Consider the following 12,012-nt stretch of genomic DNA (forward strand, 5'->3'; position numbering starts at 1 on the left):
GAAAATTATTCCATGAGCGAATTTGATTTTCTCATTCTAAATAAAGATTAAAGTCCTCCATGATCACTGTATAACCCTTATTACAGATGCCTCTAATTTCCTGATTTATACTCTGTCCTACACTACAACTACTGTCAGGTTATAAATAACTCTGCTATTGTTTTCTTAGTTCCACCCAAATTGATTCTACTACTTGATTTTCTGAGCTAATATCCTTTCTCTCTATTGTCTTTATCCCATCCTTTATTATCAGGGCTGCCCCTCCTCCGTTTCTATTTTACCTATCTCTTCTAAAAGTTAAGTATCCTGGAATATTTAGTTCCCAACGTTGGTTATTTTGCAACCATGTCTCTGTAATGGCTATCTATTGTAGGAATATTTGTTACCCACAAGGGCTTCCACTTCACCAATGTGCAGTTGGTGTGAAACTACAAAAAGATGTTTCTACAAGTGTGTGCAAGATTCCCAGGGAGCTGCCATGATGATTTCATACTGCAGCAGTCCAAGCTCCCTGCTGTCTTTGGACACTTAAGCGGTGGCAGGAAGGAGACGAGGAATACCCACTGCAAAATTTGTTGATGGCACGCGTCACATCCCCAAGAAATGAAGCCCAACAACATTGCAGTGAATGCTACATGACCACCAGATATTTGATTGAATAAGCCATTGGCGTGCTGAAGATGTGCTTTAGGTGCCTAGATAGATCTGGAGGCACCTTTCAGTATGCACCAGACGGTGTCCAGGATAGTCATCGTTTTGTTGCGTCTGCACAACATTGCACAGCAGCAAGATTTGAACCTGCAAGAGAAACAGGTTGCAGAGCGCAGGTTGTCTGCTGATGATTTCATGGAGGAGGAGACAAAGAACAACAAAAGGTGATAAAACAGTAAGAGCTATAAAAAAAAGTGTGAAAATAAACTTGCAAGGGATATCAAAATCAACACAAATTTCTTTTACAATTATATTAGAAAAAAAGTGATCAAGTGCTGTGTGGGCCCCTTAAAAACTGATAATGCTGATAGTGTAATTGAAAATAAGGAAATGTCAGATATGCTAAATATTTACTTTGTTTCGCTATTTACAGTACAGAAAAAGGATAGTTTTCCGGATACCCCAAAGAAATTTGTTTTGAGTCGGGGATGGGGACTCGCCAAAATTAAGGTAAATAAGTTACCAGTAACAAAGAAAATAATGGCACTAACGAATGACAAACCCCCAGGACCAGATGAGAATATTGCAGATGGCCTAACTATAATCTTTCTAAGTTTTCTCGATTCAGGAACTGTTCCTTTAGATTGGAAAATTGCTATTTAAGAAAGGGGAAGAGATGAAAACCAGGGAATTATAGACCAGTTCGCCTAACATCTGTTATCGGGAAATGACTAGAGTCTATAATTAGGGATTGAATGACTGAACATCTTTTCAACTGATTAAAGAGTGCCAGCATGAATTTGTAAAGGGCAAGTCATTCCATTTGCATCTGATTGAATTTTTTGAAGAGATGACTGAAGTAGTGGACAGGGGAATGTCTATAAATATATATAGTCTTCCAAGGCATTTGATAAAGTCCCTCATAAAATACTGTTAAATAAAATTGAAGCTCATGAAAGTAAGGACAAATTGAGGACAAAGCTGTCAAGGACATTGGCTGAGCAGCAAGAGATAGAAAGTTGGGATAATGGGCAGTTACTCTAATTGGCAGGATGTGGCTAGTGGTATCCCACAGGGATGTGTGTTGGTCCTCAAATATTCACTGCATTTATTAACAACTAGGATGATGGAATGGAGAGCCACAAACCCAATTTTGCTAATGACACAAAAATACACGGCATTGTAAGCAGTGTAAGTGGGACCTTAAAATGACATAAATATATTAATAGATTAAGTGAATAGGAAAAACTGTAGTAAATGGATTTCAATGTAGGCAAGTGTGTGGTCATCCAATTTAGACTTAAAAAGCATAGATCAGAGAACTTTCTAAATGGTGAGGAGCTAGAAATGGTGGAGGTCCATGGAGAATTAAGGATCTACGTACATAGATCATTAAAATGCCATGGGCAGGCACAGAAAGTAATCAAAAAGGTCAATGAAACATTGGCTTTTATATCTAAAATCCTTGAATACAAGGTGGTAGAAGACATGTTGAAGCTACACAAAAGCCTGGTTAGACCACACCTGGAAACTATTCCGTTTTGGGCACCACACCTTAGGAAGGATATATCGGCCTCGGAGAGAGTGCTGCACAGATTGACTAGAATTACTACCTGAATTCCATGGGTTAAATTACAAGGAATGATTACATAAACCAGGGATGTATTCCCTGGAATTTAGAAGATTAAGGGGTTATTTGATCAAAGTTTTTTGATATATTAATGGGAATGATAGAATAACTAGAGAAATTATTTCCACTGTTGTGTAGTCTAAGACTAGAGGGTCATAGTCTACAATTATGCCAGGTCTTTCAGGAGTGAAGTTAGCCAACACTTCTATGCGCAAAGGATGGTTGAAGTTTGGAACATTGTTCTGCAAATGGCAGTTGATGCTACATTAATTGTTAATTTAAAGTCAGAGATTGATAAATTGTTGTTAACCAAAGGTTTTAAAGGATATGGGGCAAAGGCAGGAATATGGAGTTAGGTCACACAGCAGCCATGATCTCATTGAATGGCAGAACAGGCTCGAGGTGCTAAGTGGCCTACTCCTGTTCCTGTGTTCCTAAGATGAGGAGGATGGTGATAAAGGCAAAGCAGCATCAACTTCTCACATTGTTGTCTGGAATTCCAGGAATCCCATTATTATTGCAGAGTTCGCTTAGATTGCACCAGGGGACCAGAACCACATGCAATGTCACAATTACAGCAGTCCTGCAAACAACCAATCACCCCTTTCACATCCCCCATCAATTCTCATTTTCCCATTCATCATCAAGCAACTGAAAAGGCGACTTACAATCTAGTAGCCAAAAATGGGTAAGGCAGGAAAGTGATACAAACTAATAAAACTTATGTGATTCTACCAAAGACCAAAAACTTTGCAGCGTACCATTTTATCATCCACCCATGTGCACACCCTTCTGCAACTACAAAGCGTTACTGTTCCTTTTCCTATTGCTGCTGTGTGGCGCAACCCCTGTGATTTCAGCAGAGGTAGGGGTGGGCTGTTTAGATCCCTGCTCTGACTACTGAGGTACTCTTGGCTGTTGACCTCTGTTTTGGAGCCCGTGAGGGCCCTGCAAAAGACCACTCCACCTGCACCTGTGCAGGGACAGACTCGGCCATTGGTACACATGCAAGCATGTCAGGTACTGATTGAGTGTGTGTTAGCAACAGATGAGATGTGAAGCACTTTGAGTCGTCCCCATTTCCATGTCCCCTTTTGTCATCATCCCTCTCATGGCCCAGCCACACAAACTGCTATTACTCTGTTGGAGATAGATACTTTGATGCAGATCAGTATGGTACTGTAAGGCCAAGGACATGGTACCTGCCATCCTATTTAATGTGGAGTCAAGTTGGTGTCCAGAGTCTGCATGACTATGCATGGACTCATTTGATTGCAGCATTTGATATTCAATGGAGGTGGCCACGCTATCCATGCAATTTTCTGCAGCATCAACACACTTATGTTTGAGGTTGGCTGCTCCATTCTTTCTGAAGTTGTTCTCAGTGTATTGTGGTGGGCCTGTCAGTGCATCACACTTTCACTACTGCTCTTCATTGATTCTCCTTTTTATCGATGGTCCCCAGAAAAGAGCATCTGTGTCCAGCTGAGCAGAGCTTGGAGAGTTCTGCGCCCTCTGATGTAGACTCTCCACTGCCTGCTCGTGCTCACTTGTGAAGTGTGAGTCACCAGGTGAAAACCCAACTATCTGTGTAACCGGTCCATTGAAGTACAACTATCTGAGCTGGTGCACAGTAAGCATGAGTTCCGTTGCATTGCACCCTCAGTAGTAAGCAGACTCTTTGAGGATTTATCATCCCTGAAGTCCATGGACACCTGCTGCACATGAGGCCCTGGCAGGGAGAAGTGATAAGAATTAGTACCAGCAAGGTAAGTATGTTGAAACGTATCATGAAGGTGATTGTATTTCTCACTCATGAAATCAAGCCAACGTGCCCGAGTGTTGTATAATATGTGTTGCTGATATTTAATTGTAGTACCATGCAGTTGCGAGATCCCTGTCTTCTCATCTCTGATGTCCAGGGATGTTAAAACTCTGCTGATCTCCAGGGTCTGGTCCTCTGCAGTTGTGATCTTGGAAATCTGTGGAGGACTACCTCTGATTCTCTCCTCTCTTGTGTTCTATGCTCTCTTCTTCAATGAGGAAAAGAACTGACCTAGGAGTGACTAATAGTTTATGTTCACCAGATGGATGCATTGCATTTGGTGGGGATGACTAGCAGGGAGAGGCATGAAATTTCAAAAGATGAGCGTGAGTGGCAGCAGTGGATGGATAAACAGGGTTGTGAGGAGTAGCATAGCAAGAAGGATGGGTGAGAGTGAGGCGTGATCTGATGGAGTAGCTTGACAAAGCAGTATGTGGGGTTGGGGTGATGTGCACAGCAGGATGTAGGTAAATGTGCAACTGTACTCACCTTTCCTGACCTGGTTAGCTCGTTAAACTGCTTTCTGTGCTGAAGCCAGTAGCAAGGGCCAATACTGCTGCTGACCTCCTGGGCCACCTCCAATTACACCATCTTAGTACTAGCAGCAGGTATCTCTTTCTGACTCCTTACGAACCCAGCAATACATAAAGGGAGCCGTCATTGAAGCAGGGTGCAGCCTTTGATCACCTTGATTCCATTGTCAAAGCTCTTCATCTCTTGCCTCCAATCCAAACTCCTCCAAATTTGATTTTTGTGTTAGCCCGTTAAACATTGGAGTTCAGATCATGTTGACCAGGTCCTCGTCACTCCTGCTGATGAGCTGGCTCCATTAAAATGCCTTTGACAGCCACGCTGAACCTACCTACAGGTTTTCCATGCAATATCGGACCCGTCCACCCTTTTCCCCCACCCCCACCACTTCTAACATGTCTCTATACAACCATACGAATTAGGAGCAGAAATAGGCCACTCGGCCCCTCGAGCCTGCTCCACCATTCAACAAGATCATGACTGAAACAAAAACAAGAAATGCTGGATTCACTCAGCAGGTCTGGCAGCATCTGTGGAAAGAGAAGCAGAGTTAACGTTTCGGGTCAGTGACCCTTCTTCGGAACTGACAAATATTAGAAAAGTCACAGATTATAAACAAGTGAGGTGGGGGTTGGGCAAGAGATAACAAAGGAGAAGGTGCAGATTGGACCAGGCCACATAGCTGACCAAAAGGTCACGGAGCAAAGGCAAACAATATGTTAATGGTGTTTTGAAAGACAAAGCATTAGTACAGATTAGGTGTGAATATACTGAATATAGAACATCAGCAAGTGCAAACCTGAAGAAAAACAATCATGACTGATCTGATTGTAACCTCAACTCCACATTCCCGTGTGCCCCCAATAACCTTTCACCCCCTTGCTGATCAAGAATCTATCTACCTTTGCCTTTAAAATATTCAAAGACTTTGCTTCCACTGCCTTTTGAGGAAGAGAATTCCAAAGACTCATGGCCTCTGAGAAAAAACATTCTCCACAACTCAGGCTTAAATGGGTGAACTCTTATTTTTAAATAGTTACCCCTAGTTCTGGATTCTCCCAAAAGAGGAAACAGAATGTGGTCTCACCAATGCCCTGTATAGCTGAAGCATAACCTCCCTACTTTCCTATCCAATTCTCCTTGCAATAAATGCTAACATTCTATTAGTTTTCCTAATTATTTGCTGTACCTGCATTCTAATCTTTTGCGATTCATGCACTCGAACACCCAGATCCCTCTGCATCTCCGAGCTCTGCACTATCTCACCATTTAGATAATATGCTTTTTAATTCTTCCAGCCAAAATGGACAATTTCATATTTTCCTACGTTATACTCCATTTACCAGATCTTTGCCCATTCACTTAACGTATCTATATCTTTTTGTAGCCTCCTTATGTCCTCTTCACAACTTACTTTCCTACCAATCTTTGTGTCATCAGCAATGTTAGCAACCATACCTTCAGTCCCTTCATCCAAGTCATTTATATAAATTGTAAAAAGTTGAGGCCCAACACTGATCCCTGTGGCACACCACGCGTTACATAGTGCCAACCAAAAAATGACCCATTTATGCCTACTCTCTGTTTTCTGTTAGCTAGCTAATCTTCTATCTATGCCAATATGTTACCCCCTACACCATGAGCTTTTATTTTCTGCAGTAACCTTTGATGTGGGACCTGATCAAATGCTTTCTGGAAATCCAAGTACAATACATCCACCAGTTCCCCTTTATCCACAGCACATGTTAGTTCTTCAAAGAACTCCAATAAATTTGTCAAACATGATTTCCCTTTCACAAAACCACATTGACTCTGCCTAATTACCTTGAATTTTTCTATGTGCCCTGTCTTTAATAATAGCTGACAACGTTTTCCCAATGACAGATGTTAAGCTAACTAACCTGTAGTTTCCTGCTTTCTGTCTCCCTCCCTTTTTGAGTAAAGGAGTTACATTTTCTATTTTCAATCCAATGGAAGCTTCAACAAATCTAGGGAATTTTGGAAAATTAAAACCAACGCATCAACTATCTCACTAGCCACTTCTTTTAAGACCCGAGGACGAAGTCCATCAGGACCCAAGGACATGCCAGCCTGCAACTCCAACAATTTGCTCAGTACTACTTTCCTGTTGATTATCATTTTCTTGATTTCCTCCCTCCCTTCTGCTTCCTGATTTACAGCTAATTCTGGCAACCTTTGCCAGTTCTGATGAAAGGTCACTGACCTGAAACTTGAAATCTGTTTCTCTCTCCACAGATGCTGCCAGACCTGCTGAGTATTTCCAGCACTTTCTGTTTTTATTTCAGATTTCCAGCATCCGCAGTATTTTGCTTTTATTAAAGGAAGTTAATATCCTTCACTTTTAATTAAAATTTTCGAATAGCAGAAAAAATGATAAAGACCAGATTAAAAAGAAGATAAAATAAAGAAACGTTATTTTAAGAAAAATGAGTTAAAAAATATATGGAGCATTTTATCATTATGGAGAAATTTAAGATTCTACAAATTAAAATTAGCCTTTCAGGGCCAGTGAGGGTATTTAGCAGTAATTATGAAATTAGTGTGCCATTTAAAAAAAAACAGTTACCTCATTCAACAAGGTATAACTTTTTCAAAGGTTTTTGCAGTGAAGCTAACAGGATAAGAGTGGAAGTTCTCGTCAGCTCATAGATTTCCCATTGATTGCAGTCTGGGTTGTGTGAGTTGGTGCTTCAATAGCGCACCCTCTGGAGAAGTGTAGAATCACTGACAGCAGCTTCTGGATTTCCACTTTATTCTGCACGTGTGAACTCCAGAAGTTGCTGTCAATTTCAGTGGAGTAATGACGATGAGCACTAACAGTTTCTCCATCATTACTGCTACAAAATCAGGGTCAATATGAAGCTTTATGAGGACTGGATGTTGGAAATACATTTCAGTGCTGTAGAAAATCTAATTCTTAAATACATATACAATTAAGAATCTTGAAAAAGTTTCACATTTCCTGGTGTTACAATTTTTGTTCATGCTTTGTTGTCAACGTGTATCAAGGCAAATTACTAGAGACTTGGCTCAAAAAAGGGCAGGCATGTGTACTAAATATTCCTGGATGCAAGGTGTTTAGGGAAGGAAAGAAAGGAGGAGGGGTGGCAGTATTCATTAAGGATAATTTTACAGTGGTGGAGTCGGAGGATGTCCAAGAGGGTCAAGGACAGAATCTATTTGGTTACAACTAAGAAACAATTGAGGTACCATTATACTACTGGATGTATTCTATAGGTGATGAATTAGTGGGAAAGATATAGAGGAATAAATTTCCAAGGAAATTACAGAGAGATGCATAAACTATAGAGCAGTTTTAATGAGGGACTTTAATTATCCTAATCTAGACTGGGATAGTAACAGTGTAAAGGGCAGAGCTGGAGAAGAGTTTCTGAAGTGTGTTGAGAATTTTCTAGATCGGTATGTTGCCAGTCCAACGAGGAAGGAGGCATTGCTGGATCTGGTTCTGGGGAATGAGGTGGGACATGTGGGTCAAGTATCAGTAGGGGAACATTTAGGGAACAATTATCATAGTATCATAAGGTTTGGGTTAGCTATGGAAAAGAACAAAGAGCAATCCAGAGCAAAAACAAGTAATGGGGGGGTGCAATTTCAATGGAGTGAGAATGGATCCAGCCCAGGTAAATTGGAATCAAAGATTGACCGGCAGAACTGTAACAGGCAGAACTGTTACTTCTTAAAGGGCTGCCTTTAAAAAGGAGATCGTTCAGATACAGTCACATAAGCCACATAACAGACTTGTCAGCAAAATTGACGTCCACGGAATAAAAAGCACTGTGACAGCATGGATACAAAGTTGGCTGAATGACAGTCATGCTGAACAGTTGTTTTTCAGACTGGTGGACGGTATATAGTGGTGTTCTCCTGGGCTTCAGTATTAGGCCCAGTGCTTTTCTTGATCTATATTAATTACCTACACTTGTGTGTGCAGGGCACAATTTCAAAACTTACAAAAACTTACACAATTACAAAAACTTCTTTGTACGTGGGAAATCATGCCTCACGAATTTGATTGAGTTTTTTAGGGAGGTGACCAAGAGGATTGACGAGGGCAGGGTGCTGGACATTGTCTACATGGACTTTAGCAAGGCCTTTGACAGGTCCCGCATGGTAGGCTGGTCCAGAAGGTTCGAACACATGGGATCCAGGGTGAGCTAGCCAATTGGATACAAAATTGGCTTGGTGATAGGAGGCAGAGGGTGGTAGTGGAGGGTTGTTTTTCAGATTGGAGGCCGGTGACCAGTGGTGTGCTGCAGGGATCGGTGCTGGGCCCTCTGTTTGTCATATATATTAATGACTTGTATGTGAATGTAGGGGGCATGATTAATAAGTTTGCAGCTGACACCAAAATTGGTGGTATAGTGGACAGTGAAGAAGGTTGTCTGAGGTTACAACAGGATATAGATCTACTGGGAAAGTGAGCAAGGGATTGGCAAATGGAATTTAATGCAGACAAGTTTGAAGTGATGCATTTTGGGAAGTTAAAACAGGGCAGGACATATACAGAGAATGGCAGGGCCCTGGGGAGTGTTGTTGAGCAGAGAGACCTTGGGGTGCAAGTACATAGTTCCCTGAAAGTGGCAACACAGGTAGACAGGGTGGTGAAGAACGTGTGTGGCATGCTTGCCTTCATCGGCCGAGGCATTGAGTACAAGAGTTGGGAAGTCATGTTACAGTTGTGCATAACGTTGGTTAGGCCACATTTGGAGTACTGTGTGCAGTTCTGGTCGGCCGCACTACAGGAAAGATGTGATTAAGCTAGAGAGAGTGCAGAAAAGATTCACAAGGATGTTGCCTGGTTTGGAGGGCTTGAGTTATAAAGAGAGATTGGATAGGCTGGGTCTGTTTTCCTGGAGTGAAGGAGGCTGAGAGGGGACATGATAGAGGTATATAGAATTATGAGAGGCATAGATAGGGTAGATAGCCAGAGTCTGTTTCCCATGGTAGGGGTGAGTAAAACTAGAGGGCATAGATTTAAGGTGAGAGGGAGGAGGTTTAAAGAGGATCAAAGGGGTAAATTTTTCACACAAAGAATAGTGAGTATCTGGAATGAGCTGCCAGAGGAGGAGGTGGAGGCAGGAACAGTAGCGACATTTAAGAGGCATCTGGACAGGTAGTTGAATGAGCAAGGCATAGAGGGATATGGAATTAATGCAGGCAGGTGGCATTAGTATAGATAGGCATTATGGTCGGCATGGACACGGTGGGCTGAAAGGCCTGTTTCTATGCTGTACGACTCTATGACTCTATGACTATGTCAGCATTTCATATTCAGTTTTGAAATGTCAGCTGTCACAATGGTGCTTTAAGCTGTAGCAAATAGCGAATGAGTGTCTGAAGTCTTTATCAGTTCTGTTGCCATCTCTAGATATAAAAAAGTGTCTTTATAAACTGACCATAAACAATACCTCAAGCACTATATTGGTATAGTATCTAACATCTGCACACTTACTATCTACAAAACTTTTCCATTGTCATTATTTATGTTAGAGTTTATGCCCACTTTTTCCCATTGTAAGTTCCTGTGTTCACATTTATAGTTGCCTATTGTTCCGAAAGTGCTCCTATTATTTTTTTTTATATTTTATTTTTGGAAAATTGTGCAAAAACTGAAAAGATTCCATGGATTTTTTTTTACCAAGTTCGCCGATAGGTCTTGAGATGTGGGGCTGAATTTTACCGGCCCCTCGATCCGATGGGTCGCGGCACAGGGCCGGTAAAATTCTGTGGGGAGAGGCCCACCTCGACATCAAGAAGGGCCCGCTGCATGTAACCGGTGGGGGGAGGGGGGACTTTGTTGCGGCTTCCTGCCGCCTTCAACTGCATATGTAAATTAACATTAATAATATGTAAATATACTCACCTGCAGGTGGCTGCCATCCCACGCCAATTTTACGGCCGCCATTTGTGCTTTGCGTCCTTCGGAACTAGTTCCGAGGCGAGAATCTGGTGGGGAGGGGGGAGGAATAAAATTTTCAGGGTGGGAGGGATTGGGGAGCGGGCAAAACAATTTTGATTGGTTGTGTGAATGGTGGGAAGGGGTTGAAGGGCAAAAGTTTCAAGGTCGGGGGGTAAAGTTCGGTTAGGGACAAAGGCATTTTTTGGTTATCCTGAGCAATGAAATGACCATTGTGGGGCTTGGGGAAGGGCCTCCATCACAAGAGTTTTTATGTAAATAAAAATTAATAATGCCACACCTTTAACAATTGTAATTTTTGCTGAGGGCTTAAAGCCCTTTAAAAATGGTCCCGGCACCTGCGCAGTGGTGCCGGATGCCGGGGACATGGTGGCCACTCCAACCCCTCTATTTAAATGAACCCCCACGCGTAATATCGTGGGGGCTCCTCGGCGGCACTTCCGTGTTGGAAGACTGCCGAGTTGAAAGCGCGCGGCACGCAATTAAAATTCAGCCCGTGGTTTGAAAGCCACCTGTGCTGGAGGCCACCTGTGATTTGGGCTCAGAAAACAGCAGAACCCTCGGTGACCTGGGAAAAATGGTTACAGAGAAGCCACATGTCAAGGTTTGTGGAGGTCAGGAGGTTGACCCTCTGGGGTTTGAACATTGTTTTCAATTAGTTGCAGTGTGAACTGCAAGACAGTTGGTGTTTTCCTGCCAAGGAAAAAGAAGTCACCCAGCTCACCTCTTTCTCTACTTTTTTGTAGAAATCCTGCCAAGATCCAGTGTGGGGAACAAAAAATCCCTGGTGCCATATAACTCCTGAGGAGCTGAAAAAAAATTCTGCGATTCAAGCCTGTGCTGGTGGAAAAACCTTGATGCCACATTTCTCTTAGAAAGCCGACTAGAATAACTCTGGACATCTCCAGAACGGACAGCTTCTGAAACGATCCCAGTGACCCGTCTCTGTATACCCGGATGGCAGACCAAAAAAAGGGACAACTGACTTCCTTCCATATCTTCTTTCTTTGTCAAGAATTAGCAAGTATTTGGCCAAAGTAGTTTTTTTTTGTCTTTTTTTTGTAACAGACCTCTGCAGAGTGAACTATAGTATTTTTTCCCAGTGTGTGTGTGAGTGTAATTGCAGAATTTTTAAAAAGGGAACTTTCATATTTTAACCAGCGTGTTAATGTTTTGCTTTGTTACTGGTTAAGTCTTGTTTTATAATAAACTGATAATTTTGTTTAGTAAAGAAACCTGGTTGGTGTATTTTATTCTGGGATAAAAAGTAGAGCATATAATTGGCTGTATCGATAACTGGGTAAACATTTAAATAAAGGCAAAATACTGCAGATGTTGGAAATCTGAAATAAAAACAAGAAATGCTGGAAATACTCAGCAGGTCTGGCAGCATCTGTGGAGAGAGAAGCAGTGTTA

At 41.9% G+C, this 12,012-nt stretch overlaps 1 long non-coding RNA gene across 1 annotated transcript in view; it reads left to right on the forward strand.

Moving 5' to 3' along the window:
* Positions 1-11,620, forward strand: part of LOC137352310 (uncharacterized) — a 75,430-nt gene extending 63,810 nt beyond the window's left edge. Inside the window, exons 3-4 of the long non-coding RNA XR_010969673.1 lie at positions 1,085-1,161; positions 11,343-11,620. This is a non-coding gene — a long non-coding RNA (uncharacterized lncRNA). The remainder of the gene's footprint in view (positions 1-1,084; positions 1,162-11,342) is intronic.
* The last annotated feature ends 392 nt before the right edge of the window (positions 11,621-12,012 follow it).

The sequence above is a fragment of the Heterodontus francisci genome, chromosome 38, assembly GCF_036365525.1.
Source record: "Heterodontus francisci isolate sHetFra1 chromosome 38, sHetFra1.hap1, whole genome shotgun sequence".
Lineage (NCBI taxonomy): Eukaryota > Metazoa > Chordata > Chondrichthyes > Heterodontiformes > Heterodontidae > Heterodontus > Heterodontus francisci.